The sequence below is a fragment of the Miniopterus natalensis genome, chromosome 3, assembly GCF_054644295.1.
Source record: "Miniopterus natalensis isolate mMinNat1 chromosome 3, mMinNat1.hap1, whole genome shotgun sequence".
Classification (NCBI taxonomy): Eukaryota; Metazoa; Chordata; class Mammalia; order Chiroptera; family Miniopteridae; genus Miniopterus; species Miniopterus natalensis.
Window position 1 is genome coordinate 30447543 of NC_142083.1, and position 17156 is coordinate 30464698.

At 37.6% G+C, this 17156-nt stretch overlaps 1 protein-coding gene across 1 annotated transcript in view; it reads left to right on the forward strand.

Annotated features, from left to right (window-relative positions):
• Nucleotides 1–17156, forward strand: part of ZSWIM6 (zinc finger SWIM-type containing 6) — a 174822-nt gene that overhangs the window by 135743 nt on the left and 21923 nt on the right. The gene's annotated exons all lie outside the window — the stretch shown is intronic.

Here is a 17156-nt window from a genome sequence, read left to right on the forward strand (position 1 = left end):
ATGCCTAACTCTGTGTGAGCAGAAATGGCCATAGTTAGATGTTGCGTTTTTAGTTCAAATTTCATTGTAAGGTTAGTTTTACCACTGTTATTAAGCAACAGCTAAATATTGCTGGATAGATTGAGTGGGTTACAGATTCAGAGCACTGGGAATCAGCATAAATCTGTTCAGCAGTAGAGAACTTAGTTCACTCATCGGGACCACATTTATTTAAAATATTAAAAATTACCTACTCCGTGAACCTAGAAAGTGTTCCTTGTACATTTCCAGATAGAAGTAGTCATCCCTGGGCTTATTCTCCACCAGCCCACGTTCTTTTTTTTTAAATCCTCACTTGAGGATATGTTTATTGATGAGAGAGAGACCTTGACAGGGATCGAACCCTCAGCCTTTTGGTGTACAGACAGGACGACGCTCCAGCCAACGGAGCCACCTGGCCAGGACTACCCACACTGTTCTTGAATAAGGAAGAAAACATAGACTTAAGTCACACATTCTGAAGGGTATGCTAAGTAATTCAGAGACCCTTTGTGTACACAGCCAGGAATAAGATTCTAAAGGCTCTGCTTCAGTGGTAATCATGGAGAAATTTCTGGAAAATGCCAACTTACATCTCTGAAAGCAGTAGGCCTAGTAATCCCCCCTGCGCAAACACACACACACTGTTTTGAGCCCCTTACTCAGTTTCTATGGTAAATTCAAACTCAAACTTTCTACATTTTGAAGTTGATGGTGGTTAGTTAATGACTAAGGAGTAACTGCTTCTCATTGAGAACTAGAAAGCATTCCAGTGTGGTTGGCCTTACAGTAGTTACCTCCTTGCTAGTGCTGTGGAGAAAACAGCAATTCCCAGAGTCCCCTTGCAGCAAAAAGATGTCAGTACAGACTTAGAAACTTCCATGTAGCTGTGACTGCAGAATGGAATCCTAATGAGCCGCATTATCAGGGATTGCTTGTCAGCTACCAGCTTGTCTTCCCTGGGTACAAGGAGAATGCAGCTTTCCCACGTATACCACTGCAGTGCCTTTCCAGAATTCGTATTGCGGTTTCTCTGTCAGTATGTATTAAGCACTTACTATGTCCAGAGGAATAGGCGTATGAAATATTTGATTTTATTGTGACGATGGTACTGGTATGGTAGTAAGGTGGGATTAGAGAGCTGCAGTGATCAGGAGACATGAGAGATTAGAACAGGCATGAATGAACCAAGGAGCACTTTGGTAGGGTAATTTTTCCCGTATTAGTACAGATCTGTGCGCATTGAACTTAACATGGTTTTACAAGATGTTCATGGAGGTGAGTTGTAGGGAAGAGGTAGTGAGAATACTCCAGAAAGAAGAAATAACATGAATAAAGATAGGGATGGGCTCGATTGAGGGAGGGTATAAAGGGTTCATGTTCGTTATCAAAAATGTTGCCTTCAACCCAACCTTGTTCTTCCCTGTTAACTTCAAAGGGAAGAGAGAGGATCTGGATTTTTGCTTTGTTTTATTTCCCATTTCAGTCCAGCCACTAAAAATAAAACAAATGCCAACACTTATTCATCAGACACTATGCTGAGCACTTAATTCATGCATTATTTTATTTAATTCTTAAACCGTTATTAGCCCTAATTTTACAGCTGAGAAAAACTGAGGCCTAAAAAAGCTACATAACCTGCCTGAGGTCACAGCAGAGCAGGAATTTTATCCCAGGTGTCAGTGACTTCAAAGATTTTACTACTGAAGTAGACACTGTCCTCAGCCTTTTTTAAAAGACTATAAAATGCCTCCCTGTCAGGCAGTCTCTCTGCTAAGTGCAGAGCAGGGACCAAGTGAAGCTCACCTGGATGGCCGTAAACCACACTGTAAAAGCCACGCTGTAAAAGCTGCCTGGCCTGGTCTGCCTCACCATTCTCTCAGTCCTGAGTGCAATAGTCAGCAGAGCTCACCTAATCTAGTTGCCCATCTGTGTTTCCAGACTCTAATCTCAGACTGAAAAAACAAACACATTAATGTACAATAGCCAAACATATGCCATTGATTGAGAACTGTATTATATAGTAAACAAGCTTATCATAAAATACAGATATTACACACTGCAGATGAAATATAGTGAAGTTTCAATCTCATTTTTCAGTCCCCTTTGCTAAGGAACCAGGGAAGACCCTTAGGCCGCTGTCCTTGTCCTAGCCTATTCAGGGCCCTGATGATAACACAGTTGTCAACACTTGTTTACCTCATGTGGTCTGTAGGTTCTTCAGACCCTTCCTGCACATGGGCTGGGCTGTCCTGCTCTGGGATGGGATTGTGTGTTCCTGTCTCAGTCTCTGCTTTCCCCCTTATTATTCAGAGCTCCCTCTAAACACAGAGGCTTTGTCAATTGTATTGCTCAGGGGGCTTTGCTTCCCTCCAGCACTGTTCTCAGAATGCATATCTGCTGCTGGGTCCTCATTATTGGGGCCTGGTTTTTTTCTCTATTATATGGTCTTACTGCTTTCTGTCTCTTAAAACTGAGACCTCTGTGTTCTTGGGTCAGAGAGCTCTGGATTCTGCTCTTGTGTGGGGATGGGAAGTGGGGCTTTATTCTCTGCTGCTTTAAGTAAGCAGGGTAATTTCTAGTTTGGGTCAGAAGTTAACCAAAAGAGAAGGCGTATTTCTGTACAGCGAGCAAACCTATGATAATTACTTCCTGTGTAATGCTATCAACCATGCTTCTTTTGACTGCAGCTGCTAAGGTTTAATATCCATTCAGTACTCTAATATCCATTCAGTACTCTATATGAGAAAGAGTGGAAATAAAGAGAAAACAGTTTAAATACATATTAATAGAAAATAGTAGGTTCTCAGGATTAAAAGAGATCTTTAGAAAACTTTTGATCTTATTATCTAACCAGTTGGAGATTCTAAATGATAGTCATCTAAGGTATTTAGGTGTGTATTTGGATAATTTGTAACAACAATTGAGGTCACCCCCCTGAATATTGTTATAAAACTATTCTAAAAACCATGGTGATTTAATTAGGAGTTCAGATGCCTTATGATTCATTGTATACTTTAGTGTTGTGTATCACATAGGTGGTGTGCTAGTAGCAATATTTGTCCTAAGAATGGCTTCCAGTTACTTTTTTATGCTGTTTTTTTATTTATAACATGAGTCCATTGGTAGTAGATACTGTTCTCACATTAGTGGCTACTAGGAATGCCAGTGGGTAAAATGTGTCCTTTTCTTCCTCACAACAGTTTAAGAAAAGTTCTCTCCTTTTCCCTGCTTCCTAAGAGTTAGTGTTGCTCTTGTCAAGAAACTGCCACCAAAGGGAAATCAGGCTGGAGGAGTCTGTGCTAGATTGTGGATCACAAGAGGGAACCATCATGGTAGAATGCAGGGGGAGTATGAGAGTGAAAATGAAGGGAGACAGGCTGGGGATAATTTCCCTGCACCATTTCTTACCCTGAAGTGGCAGCATACAAAAATTAACAAAGAGAAGCCTCATTTTAAGCCATCTGAGATTCCCAAGGGCTTCACAGGGAACCAGGGATGCCATGAAATGAAAGAAGTGGAAGCCCAGGACTGAAGCAGCCACATACGTACGGTGTTCTCTGTGTGCTGGCACCAAGCAGCAAGGTGCTTTACAAATGTTACCATAGTTCACTTAAGCTTAGGTAGATTAATAGGGGGGAGGAAAACCCAGGGATGTGATTAATAATGTTTGTCCCTTAGGGGGGGTGTTCAGACACTGCCTCACAGAGCCCCTGGGTTGGGAGGGAAAGGAGAAGAGTACAGATGGGAGGAGGACAAGTCCTTCTCAATTCTAGCAAAGTGACTTTCACCATTTCACAGTGTGCTTTCCACTAAGATTTCTGTAGAACAAAGGATTCTGAGATTTAAAATGCATGCTTGATAGTAGTCTTCAGAGACTTTTAAATAGCTGCTCTTCTTAGAGATATACCAAAGAGTAACTTTTTTATTCACATAAATAATTTTCTCTTACATATTTTAGGGGGAAGACAGGCTGGTAAATGATTTGCAGCAGATGAATTTTTGTGAGGCTGCTGTAAGCTTGTCTGGCAATTGTATAACATTGTTTTAGTGTTTCGTTTAAAACTTCCAAATTGGGCCCAGCCGGGCGTGGCTCAGCCATTGAACATCGACCTAGGATCCAGGCGACTGGGGTTCGATTCCCGGTCAGGGCACATGCCCTGGTTGTGGGCTCAATCAATGACTCTCTCATCATTGATGTTTCCATCTCTCTCCCTCTCCTTTCCTCTCTCTGAAATCAATAAAGATATATTAAAAAAAAAAAAAAAAAAAAAAAGCTTCCAAATTGGAATAAGAATAGGACTTTAGCAAAATACAGGTGCCTTCCAATATTAAATTCCTTGAATGAGTTAGTAACTGATTTTAAGGCTATTTTCTCAGACTCTGATCTAAAGGTAAAATAGCCAGTAGTAGTGAGAGTAGTTGTCCAAAATGTGGCTAACTCAACTCTATGCTTCTGTTGCGAAGATAACCTTTGAATTAGAAATCTAAATCTCTGTGATTTTGAGCTATGACCAGCTAGACCTTGTTGACTCTAGGCGATGCTTTCCAGCCCTTTTCATTTTTGGTTACTCTAGTAAATTTCAAAATTTGGAGTCAGCAAACTTGAAAGAGAGAGTGAAAATCATTCATAAATTAGGTAGATTTAAGCCGTCAGCAGTCTTGAAATGCCTTAGATTGGAAGCCACAGTCTTTGTGGATGAGCAAGGGCTGAGGGGTTCGGTTGGGATGGGAGGAGCCCAACAGGGCACTTGGGTCAGATATAAGCTTGGAACTGGGAGGAAATCCCATTAGGAGGAATGCTTTCAAAATGCTGCCAAGAGCACAAGAGTCTGATCTCCAAGGCCAAGTCATCTGAGAGATTTTTCTGTATTTTTTAACCCACTAAACTACTCACTGTATACTTTGTCTTTATTAGGACATTTAAATTAATTTTGTAGCCATATTTTTTTCATCCCTGTATTAGTGTCCATTTGATAATCCCTCCCCCCCTTTTCCTGTCTTGCCCACTAATTCAAACACTGAACATGGCACATTTTTTAAGATAATTTTTCTGTAAAGGTGAGAAAAAATTGTGCCTGACTAGAGTTGGTGCTCAGTAAATATTTATGAAAAAAAAAAGATGAATGAATAATTGAAGTGTAATGCTAGACACCTATTTGGAAGCATTGAGAAGCGAGTATTTCTATCTTACTGAAAACAGTGATTGAAAGGCGTTAATCTTCCCTGTGTCCTCAGTTTTCTTTTCCTTCTTTTCTGGTTTATCCTGCCTTCTCCGCCTGTGTACAGTTGGATCTTTATGGATGCCTGTGAATGTGTGAAAACACACACGTGCGCATGCAAACACACACATACTGAAAATACAAATAGTTTAGAGAACAGAAGGGCAATGATTTCCCCCTTGCCATCAATGCTGCAGGTAATCTATTGCATTAATCAGCCAGCCAGTGGGAAATGCATGGGGAGTGATTATACTATCATACACAATACAGTCAGCATGAAGCACTTGTCAAGACCAATACATCAAAGTTTAATTCAGTAATAGAATGAATTAGAGCAAAATGAAACATTCTGTTCTCCAAGAAACTCAGCACCCATCACAGGTTCTTTCTGAACTCCATAGAAAAGTCGGTGTGTTAGAAATTGTTTTTATGAATAAAATTGCAGTTCCAATATGACAGGATACTGTAAACGCTTTTCCTTGCTATTCTTATACAACCATAGTGCTAAAATAACCTATAATGGTAACCACTGGTAAATTTGATTATTTTTGGTAGGGCTCCTGATTAATTTTTGTCCTATATTGGTTCTCCATGGTAAGTGAAAGGAGAGTTGTACAGTGGTTCAGGGAAGCAGTTCCCATAAATATGGTTGGTGGACGGCAGAGCGCCCCACCAGAACAGCAGGTGAATGAACAAGGACCTATTGTTTACACAGCCATTGAGGAACTTTCAGTCTAGTTAGGAAACAGAATGAGTGAGAGGTAAAAAGCAGCCAGAACAGACTAAAACAACCCCAGAGGTGAGGTTATATAAGGTAGGGTCCTTCAGAAAATTCTGAGGATCTAATACATTTCATAGTACAAGTCATTTTTCTGTATCATTTTGTAATATATATTCAAAAGTAATTCCTTATCACACTTAACCAAGCATATTTTTTTCAAAGGGGCAAATGGATATAAGCTCGCTAGGACTGTTTAGTTTTCAAAGCCTTCAACTGAAATATAAAGAACAGGGTTATTGGAGCTGGCCACTCTTTTAAGTACAGGTTCTGATTCTCATTTACTGTGTAGCCCTGGACAGGTCCCTTAGTTTAGATAGAACCTCAGTTTTCTTATCTGTAAAATGAGCATGATATTGATTCTTGAGGCCTAAAATAAGGTAATTTAAATAATGCACACCACTTTCTCATTCCAAGAGTCTTGTTTGTGTGGGGATAGTGGATCCAGTGGAGGAGAAGAGGCGTCCTGAAGACCTAAAGAGCATTTGCAGAAATGGAGTGTGTGTACATACACACACACACACACACACACACACACACATACATATATACATACACACACACATATATATATGTATGCATATACATAGATATGAAGGCAGGACTGTTGGATGAATCATGGAACTGTTTATGTAGACATCTTAGTGAAGCAGCCAGTGTAGAGCACATGGAGAATGTTTTGGGAGATGACCACAGTTCACTTTCCTTCTCCTCACTAACTGGACTGCCCTTTTTGTTAAAATATATCTTTATTGATTTCAGAGAGAGGAAAGGAGAGGGAGAGAGAGATAGAAACATCAATGATGAGAGAGTCATTGATCAAGCCCGCAACCGGGCATGTGCCCTGACCAGGAATCGAACCCCCATCGCCTGGGTCCTAGGTCGAAGCTCAACCGCTGAGCCACACCTGGCCGGGCTGGACTGCCCTTTTTGTATTTCAAAATAAGACATCGTCTGTTGCTGTTTCATCTTCTGTCTTTTCCTTTCCTCCCTCCCTTGAAAATGAAAAGGGAGGTGAGTGGTGGAGGGGCTGACTCTGATCGTTTCCTGTAGAACCAGGTTCCTAATGAGGCCAGGCTGTTTTTGATGAATCTTGCTTGTTGACCCGACAGCCCTGACAAATCGAGCGGGATGGGAAGATTGCATATTACTCGAGGGCCATAGGTTTTCCCAAAAGGAACATTATCCAGGATACCAGTCAATGGCTTTGGAATATATGTGGTTTATTTTCTTTCTTGACAACAAAAAGATGCTTATTTTTACTTCAGTCTTTTCTCAGAGCCTGGCTAAGTAACTGATTGTATGCCCTTTTGCTGAGGGTTTAGCCCTGCTTGACCTAAGTGGTCTTAAAAACTCTTCTTTACAGTGTCCCCAAGGTTTTATTTTGAAAATTTCCCAGAGATGTTTTAATGAATTAGAAGCTAGCATACCAAATTTAAAGTAAGGAGAATGTTTTTACCAGTTAAACTTACTTTCCAAACATGAGTGACTAGCATATTAAGACTAAATTGTACTAAGAACAATACTATAATTAGGGTCACAGTTTTTGTGTGGTCTGACCCAAGAAATTTTGTAACTACAGTTTTGCTAGCACAACTAATTATGCCAGTGATCTTCTATTTGTGACTGCAATTAGGCATTTCATGGCCTCTAAATAAGTATAATTAGTTAATTGGATCATGCATGAAATTCTAGCCTCTTACAATAGCCTCTGAGAACAAAAATAAATATGATAAATATTATGAATTGTTTTATATTTGTGGAACCCTGGGAAATATCAGAAGTGATTGTTTTACTTTGCCTGCTTCTAGTTCATAAAAATAAACATGATATTAAAAAGTAGAAATTAACCAGTCTTCATTCTCCATCTTTGAAACAGAGGAAAGGGACTCACTGACCTTTCTTATACTCACCTTTAAGGAAGGTGAAAGTACATTATTGTCTAATCACTATGCTGTACATCTGAAACTAATACAGAATAATATTGAACGTCAACTGTAATTGAAAAATTTTTTTAAATAAAAAGTAAACAAGGTGATGCTGGTTGCCCCCTTCCTCTGCTCCCTAAGTCCCCTTGCTCCCTCCAGCAGCGCTTATTATACACATTGTACCTTCTGGAAAACAGGGAAAAGGGCAACATTTATCAAAATTCCAAAGTGGTTTTAATATAAAATGTGTGGCTTTTATTTTAAACACTGGACTGATTTGCATATTAACAAAAACACCATGGAGGAGAAGGAACTTTAAAGCAAGTTTTATTAACTGTGGGTAGGTAGCAATAGGTAGGGAATGGCCTGCTGATTCTTCAGTCACAGATCATAACGCCCACCCAGCAGGCAAAGAGCACACTCAGTCACACACGAGTATGTTATCCCAGAAATGCTGATGCAACTCCCCTCTAACAGACCTTATAGGACATTATCATATTTTCAAAGAAAATAGATTTCTTCTGACTTGAATAATCAATCTTGGATTGTAAATTGAGCCTTTGGATTGTTTATCTGCTGTTTTAATCTACAGTGAAATTACTTATTTGCTATGCCTGTCAGTCCTGAAAAAATGCAGAGTTTTCTTTTGTTTGATTAGGTTCTTTTTAGGTAGACCTGTGTAGGGTTTTGTTAGATATGCTTTCTATACATGCAGAAGACATATTCTCTGTACATATGAATATATGGTTAAAGTACAGGGCGTATTGGTTGTACATTTAAGGCTACTTCATAATTTTAGACAGCAGTGTACCATTTGTATTATACTGCTAAAATGTGAGGAAGGGAATGATGGTTCTGTCAGAGACTAAAATTATTCATCTTGGAAATCATTTTTGCAGAGCTGCATATACAGATCCTAACTTACAGGAGTACTTTCTGACCACATATCCTGGCAGAAGGCTAAATACCATAGTGTTTAAGAGTATTGGTTTGGGGGGAACATGGGTGTGATAACAATCTGGCTCCCATCTTTTAATAGCAGCATAGCCTCTCCTCTTCTGAACTTCAGTTTCCTTATCTGTGAAGTCAGTCTTTTTGTGAGGGTGAAATATAATGAATTTAAATACTTGGCACAGGGTTAGTGTGAGGTAAATATTCAATAAATGGCAGCTATTATTGTCAGGTGGATAAGATGCCATTCACTTTTAGAAATGTGTTAGTTGAACTAGATGGAATGATCTTCATGCCCTAAAGACAGACATTTTAGAACTTTAAATGTAGACTCTAATTAGAAACCTAACATGTATAAGCTGACATTGTTAGGAATTTCCTTGAAGGGGTGAAAAATTAACATATACACTAGCACTTAATATTGCAGCATGTGTTGGGGTACCTTTTATGCTGTTAAGTTTTCATAATGACTTGTTTGTTTTTTGCTTGATTTGCAGCTCTTCTCATATGTTGTGGTTTATTTAGGTTTGATTACTTTAACATTCTCGTACTCATTGGTGTCTACCTCAGTTTTCCATTTTCTAACCTAACAAACATAATCTTTTTTAAAGGTTATAAACTTTATAACAGTTTATACTTTTTCTAGTAATTTGGATAGATTTAAAATGCCCACAGATTCTTTGCTGCTCTCTTGGAGATGTGGTGTCTGTGTTTTCTTCTCTTGTATCTGGGCAGTTTTTATAAATGTTTGACCAACAGAATAGGGCAGAGTAGGAGCTGGGCCAGTTTCTGGGTGCAAGCCTTTAAGTGACTGGCAGCATCCGTTTCCTGTCTCTTAGAGGGTTCTGTCCTCGGGAGCTGACTTTCCAGGTCAGAAGCCTAGCTGTCCTGAGGCAGACTGAAAAGATGTTTCTAGCTAAAGGACATGCTCTGAGAAAGCCGATGGTGTCTGCATGAAGAGGCCATTTGGGGGAAGGGGAGGGTAAGGAGGAGAGAGAGAGTTTTGAGCTACAGAAGCATGAGATACAGTGGTACATTGTTGTGGTAAGCCAGGAAGTCAGGGTAGTTTTGTACATGGTAATAGATCACCAGGACAGTGGTTGTGACTCCTGACAGTATTTCATGCTTCTAATGGTTATTTTCCAAATGCCAAATGTCTCTAGCAGTGTAGAATATAATAATGTATGAAAATGAAGTTCTGTTGTTTCAGTTAACTTTATCACTTATGTTGGACAAGGGGATAAAATTGTCCGAATTGAATCTATGTTACTAGGAAATGGCACAGCACGGTCCTAGAGTAGTCCACACCTCAATTTCTTTTCTTTTTTTTAAAATGTATCTTTATTGATTTCAGAGAGAGGAAAGGAGAGGGAGAGAAAGATAGAAACATCAATGATGAGAGAGTCATTGATCGGCCGCCTCTTAGACGCCCCCGACTGGGGATCGAGCCCACAACCAGGGCATGTGTCCTGACCGGGAATTGAACCCCGATCACCTGGATCCTAGGTCGATGCTCAACAGCTGAGCCACGCCCAGCCGGGCCTCAATTTCTAATAATTTTCTTTCAGCAGTGACTCTTCCTCGCCTTCGTATTCTCTTTATACCAAATTTCACTCGTTTGACTCCTGGCTTTCCCTCCTCCAATAATAAGAATTTAGGTTCTGATAACTTTTGAGTTTCTATAGAAGACTGTCGAACTCTGGGCATTGCATCTACAAAAGGAGGCAAAGTGGATGGTAGAGCAGAAGTTTTGACAGGGATGCTCAGGGGGTGGGGGAGGAGGCTGCAGGAAGAGGCTGCGTGGCTTCAGCACCGCGCTCTGTCCATCCTTTGGAGTGAACAGAGAAAATGTTATGTAACCCTGCAGGGTTGGGGATGAGTTCAAGACATGACTCCTCCGTGGGAGTAGGTAAGGGTAAAATTACCCAAAACATCTCGCTCCTCTAAGTGACTCTGAGCCTGGGTGGGGCCTGGGAGGCTAGAGAGAACAAATATGTTCTGTTGGAAAACAAAACATTTAAAGCTTATCATTGAGACCAAGGGAAAGGGGAGGGGAGACTAAAAGATATTTCTAGTTAAAATCAGAATCACTTGCAAGTTTTAACCTTAGAGTCTCAAATTCCTCAACACCAAAGTCTCCTCCACAGGGGCTTGCAAGAGTGCACGTTTTGGAGTTGGGTGAACTCTACCGTTTCAAAACACTTTCTGCCTGTATTATCTTAGTTAAGTCTAAACAGCCCTATGAGGTAGGTAGGAATTATTATCTCTGTTGTTTAAATCGGGAACTGCTGCTACTGAGAGACTGAGTGGGCTTGCCCTAGTTCTTGGTATCTTGCCCTTTCAGAGCTTGTTGGTCAGATGTTTATTCTAGTTGGAAATGTAAGACATAGGTATGTGAGGTGGGGTTAAATGGTGGTGCTTTGTCCGTGTAAATGTTTGCCAGAAAGACTGGCCTTCAGGGCATGGGAATTCATTGATTTTTGTTGCCTGCCTTTGCCAGGTAGCATGGGTGCGGGTGGTTGTCCACTGGCATTGGTATTAGGGCAATGCAGAAGTAACCAGAGGCCTTTGTGATGATTTGCCTTCTGCCTCAGTGTGATTCTGTTCACATTCCCTGACTATTTTGGTCAGGTATAGGGTGGGGACAAGCTTGAGACCACCCAATGTATTAGAACCATTCACCATGTGCAAAGAATGCCTCCCCCCACCACCCCTTCTTCCCAGGGAAGTTGCTTTCCTAGTTTCGTTTTACCTTGGCTTATATATATGTTACAATGCATCTTTTTGCTGAAATCACTGAGTGCACATTAGGTAGAGGAGTGGAAAGGAGAGGAAGAGTGTGCTGCATGGTGAAGAAAAGGTAGATGAGAGCTGAAAGTGCCATGGATAATTCAGAAACTGAATGCTGCACACACCAGTGATTTGATAATTGCCTTTATATACTTTGAGGCATTGAAGCTAGGAAAGCAATTTAAAACTATTGAATTTGTTTTTGTTGTAACTCATAGCAAATAATTAAGCGTCCTTTGTGAAAGACCAGTAATACCATTTAGATGCCAGAGCCTCTGCTAGGTGCTGGAAATACAATGTCCTCACCGAGTTCTCCTAGTTTTGGTTGAGTCTTTAAAAGGGTTAATATTTCCAAGGAACAGCAGAATGAAGCGTTTGATCATCAAAGAGTTTTATTTTTAAAGCTGCAAACGTTTCAGGCATGTGTTGGAGGGGAAGGAAATCAATGCCCAAAGTGGGACTCTGAATTAATAAAATTTGGAGAATGACTTACTCAATTTGGTTAACTTGGTTATTAACGCTAATTACAGCTTTTTGTATTGGTGACTGTTAAGATGAAAGACCATATCTATTATAGCTCTGAACTTGAATCTAACATTAAGAACATCCTTTCAAGATGAAACCTCTCTTTTAGGAAGGTGAGCGGTAAAAGAATGTTACAGGCAATTTAATAAAGGTTGGGTTTTTAAATATATCCTGATTCTGTAAAGTGGAAAATTTCTAATTAGAGGAATGTAAACATGAAAATCTAAGGTGAGTTTGAGGGAAAAAACTTCTTCTTTTGTCAAGTCATAGAAACCATTGTTTAAAGTTTACAATAATATTAAGGATCTTGCTTTTAAGGACCATAATCTCTGAGATTTAGTTTTCTCATCTTTAAAGTAGAAATATTAATTCTGACCATGGAGGATTATTGTGATGAGTTAATGAGATGTTTGTAAAACCCTAAATATGCCTGTAGCATATAGTAGGCACCCAAGAAATAGTGACTATTAGTGATAATGATTATTTAATTAAGGTTTTCTTAGTGTTTACTTCTTCAAAATAACTTTTTTAAAAAGTAGAATTATATTATATTGTCAGTAGTTTAACCTTCTTACAGACGCTTGAATTTTTTCCTGGTAGTGGTGAAACTCAATTCATTGTCACACTGTCAGTTCCTTCCTGTGATCAGTCCATAGCACTACATATATTGATTAATATTTTCCTAATTTTATCTTTTGAGTTACTTCAAAAGAGCTAGTGCTTAGTATAAATTTGGTTATCCTGTTTTTAAAAACTTGTATTGCATTTGCATCTTTAAAAAGAAGAAATTAAATGTAAAAACAATGGATTTGAGATACATATTTTAGGGTATGTAATTTCTACTTTTAATTAGCTCTTTGCCAACTAGCTTAGCTTTTAGTTGTCATGGTGGTGCTTTTAAGCTAATTTTCAAAATAAATTATAGTTCATACAGGTAGGGACTGAAATACAAAATTCTGAATTATGAAGTGGACACATTGAAAATAAATCTATATCACATTATTTGTAATATTAATTTTTTATTGCTAAGTAGTATTCTGTTATATGAATGCACTACTGTTTGTTGTTTAACCCCCAGATATTTGGGAATTTTTCAGATATCTTCTTGTCACTTTGAATGATTTCACTTCTTTCAGATTTGTCAAAGTTTTGCTTTATGGCCCAGAATATGGACTATCTTAGTGATTGTTCTTTGTGCATTTTTAAGAGAGTAGAATTTTTATTTTGTTTTGTTTTCTACTAATGTCAGGTAGAGTGTTCTACAAACGTTATTTTGGTTAAGTTGGTTTATGGCGGTGTTTAGGTATTCTTCATCCTTGCTAATGTTCTACCTACTTGTTCTGTCAGTTATTGAGAGAGGAGTACTCAACTCTCCAAATATAATTGTGGATTTGTCTATTTTTCTTTTCAAATGTCAGTTTTTGCTTCATGTATTTTGAAGTCTTGACATTAGGTGAAGCATTGTCTTTTAGGATTCTTACGTCTTTTTGGAAAACTGATCCTTTTATTATGTTATGTCTCACTTTATCCCTGGTGTAGTATTTCTTGTTATGATGTCTACTTTGTCTGATACTAATATGGCCATTCAAGCAATATTTTCAAAGTGTTTGCATGATATATCTTTTTTCATTTTCCCCCCTTTAATCTATGCCATTGTATTTAAAGTGTATTTCCTATACACAGCATACAGTTAGATCTTGTTTTTAAATCTTATTTACCATTTCTTAATTGGTATGTTTAGACCATTTATATTTAATAGAATCACTGATATGGTTGAGTTTTTTAGGTCTACCATCTAATCATTTATTTTCTGTTTGTTTTCTCTGTTTTAAATCCTCTATTCTCTTTCTCCTGCCTTTTCCTTCTTTGAATTATTTTTTTTAGTATTTTATTGTAATTTATTTGTCTTTTTATTTGTATCTCCTTGTATTTTTTAACGTTTTCAGTATTACAATAAACATATCTAACCTTAAACAGTCTACTTTGTGTTAATATTTTGTCACTTTAATAGAATGTAGAGTCTTAACGGCCTTTTAGGTCCCTTTACTCTCCCTCCTTAATGTTACATACATTTAAAATGCCACAAGCCAATGTTCAAATTTTTAATTTCAATAGTCATACTTATTTTAAAGAACTTAAAAGGACAAAAATAGTCTGTTACATTTATTCAGGTATTTATTATTTCTATAGTTCTTTATTCCTGTAGTTCCAAGTTTCCCTCTGGTATTATTTCTGTTCAGCCTGAAGAAATTTCCTTTAGCTTTCTTCTATACCAGGTCTCTTGGCAACGAATGCTGTTAGTTTTCCCTGATCAGAGAATACCTTTATTTTAACATTTCTAAAGGATATTTTTGCTGGATATAGAATTGTGGGCTGGCACTTCAGTTTCTTTTAACACTTTAAAGATAATGTTCCACTGTCTTTTGCCCTTTATGATTTCTTTTTTTAAAATACGTTTTTATGGTGGGCACATAGAGCAATATACAGATCTTGTAACATAGAAACCCACACCTGAAATCTATATGTTCATGTTAACCATTGTCACCCCAATAAATTTAATACAATGTTATAAAAAAATAAAGTAAAAAATAATATGTTTTATTGATTTTAGAGAGATACAGAAAGGGAGAGGGAAAGAAGCATCAATGAGAGAGAACCATTAATTGATTGCCTCTTGCACCCCACTGGGGATCGAGCCCAGAACCTGGGCATGTGCCCTGACTGGAAATCAAACCATCAACCTCTTGATGCGTGGGATGGTGCCCAACAAGCTGAACCACACTGCTACCCTTTGTGGTTTCTGATGAGAAATCTCTTATTATTTGAGTCTTTTTCTATATATGGTATATCATTTGTCTCTGCTTTTAGGTTTTTTAATCTTTGGTTTGTGGTGATTTTATTATGATATATTTGGTCATGGTTTTCCTTGAGTTTACCCTTTTTGTGGTTAGCTGAACTTCTTGGATCTGTAAATTCATATCTTTCTCCAAATTTGGAAAGTTTTGAGTCATTATTTTTCCAAAGTTTTCTGTATTTATGTCTCTTCTTCTGGGACTCCAGTGACACAAATGTTAGACCTTTTATTATTTTTCCACTTGTCTTTAAGGCTCTGTTCATTTTCAGACTTTTTCTCTCTGTTCTTCAGTCGACATTATTTCTGTCTTCAAGTTCACTGACTTTTCCTTCTGTCCATTCTGCTCTTGATCCCCTACAGTGATTTTTTTTTTTTTTTTTTTCAGATTTTTTTTCAGTTCTAAAATTTCTATTTAGTTTGTTTTTATAGTTTTTATTTCCCTTCTTTCAATAGTGTTTACCTTCATTTCATGGAGTACAGTTGTAATAGTTGCTATAAAGTCTCTGACTGATAATTCTAACATCTGGTTCTTCTTGGTTGGCATCTGTTGATTGTTTTTTCCCTTGAGAATTGATCACATTTTCCTGTTTCTTTGTAAGCCAAGTAATTTTGGATCCTGGACATTTTGAATATTGTTATGAGAGTCTGGGTCCTATTAAAATCCTCTGGATAACTGTGGGGTTTTTTTAAAGCATACAATCAACCAGGGTAGATTCAGAACATTTGTCTCTTTCACCTTCTTTGGGTGATAGTGTTAGTAAAGTCTTCAAGGCCTTGGCTGTGCTTCCTGGAGTCTGTTTCATGCACATGAGATGTTACCAGGACTTATGCTTCTTTGTACACAGTACACAGGATCCCCTTGCTCCAGCTCCTGAGTGGAGGGCAGGGTTCCCTTTTCCTAGTTCTCTCACCAGGTAGATGAGATTTCTCTCAAGTTATTGCTGAATATGCCCTCTACAAAGTTCCTCTAATGGGGCTACTCTTATGTGCAAGCCAGGAGAGAAAAGAGGAAAAAAATAACAGTAAATCGCCCCCATATGGCTTGTTTCTTCATGGTTTGTTTCTCTAATCTGCTTGCTGTTGTTTACTTTTCAGAGTTCTCAGATTGCTGCTTTTTGTATTTTGCTCCGAGTTTTTGTTTATAATCATGAGGAGAGATAAACTATAGTGGGCTTACCCTAGTTTGATCACATTTTGTTTTTCAGTTGGCATTTAAAAATATAGAAATGTTAATTGTAAATATCTGTGGCTTAGATAGATTGTGGCCACTTTTCTTTTCTGGTGGTAAAAGTTATTTGATAATTAAAATATCAGATTTCCTAGTCGAAGAAGCTTGCTAATATTAAATGTGGAAGAATATAAAGCATCTCTTTTGAATAAAATAAACATAATGATCATTCCTATCTTTATTATTCATGTAACACAACTGATTAAAATACGCACAGACATACACATACCTTTTTAAAGAAAAAGTGTTGTGAATGGCTTTGAGGTATTGGTATCTATCTTGTTTTGAAATTAGTAAAGAAAAACGTGAACTTTTAAAACTTGTGAAATATCTGCTTGAGTTAGCTACCTCTTTTCTGAAGAATGTAGAAAGGATTAATACAAATTATGAGTTATGTCTTCTAAATTTATTTTGGCTTTTACTTTGAAAAACAAGTAAAATTTTAATTTTTGTTTAGTCATTTCATTCACATAAAGGCATAAATTTAGTGATTTCATTTATATAAAGATTTGTTCCTGGTTAAATCATTTAGGGAAGTGTGTTTAAGTAAATTTTATTTTTAAAAGATTATTGGTATAATAGATATGCATACTAATTAATAAATATAATAAAGTTTGAAATGCCTGTAAGGAAACTAAGAAAGTTGTTTATTTGTGTTCATCTTGTGCCTTTATAATTTTATTGTATAATGGTAATCTTAGAAGGAAATTTCATTTTTGCACAAAAGAATTATTTAAAGTGGTTTGTTGCAGAATCCGTATATAAAATCTGTGTGTTAATTAAAGTGGCAAATTGGACCTAAGGGTTGTATTTTTTATTGACTTTTTATCCAAAATGTCACACAAGTAGGAAGGTAATTAAT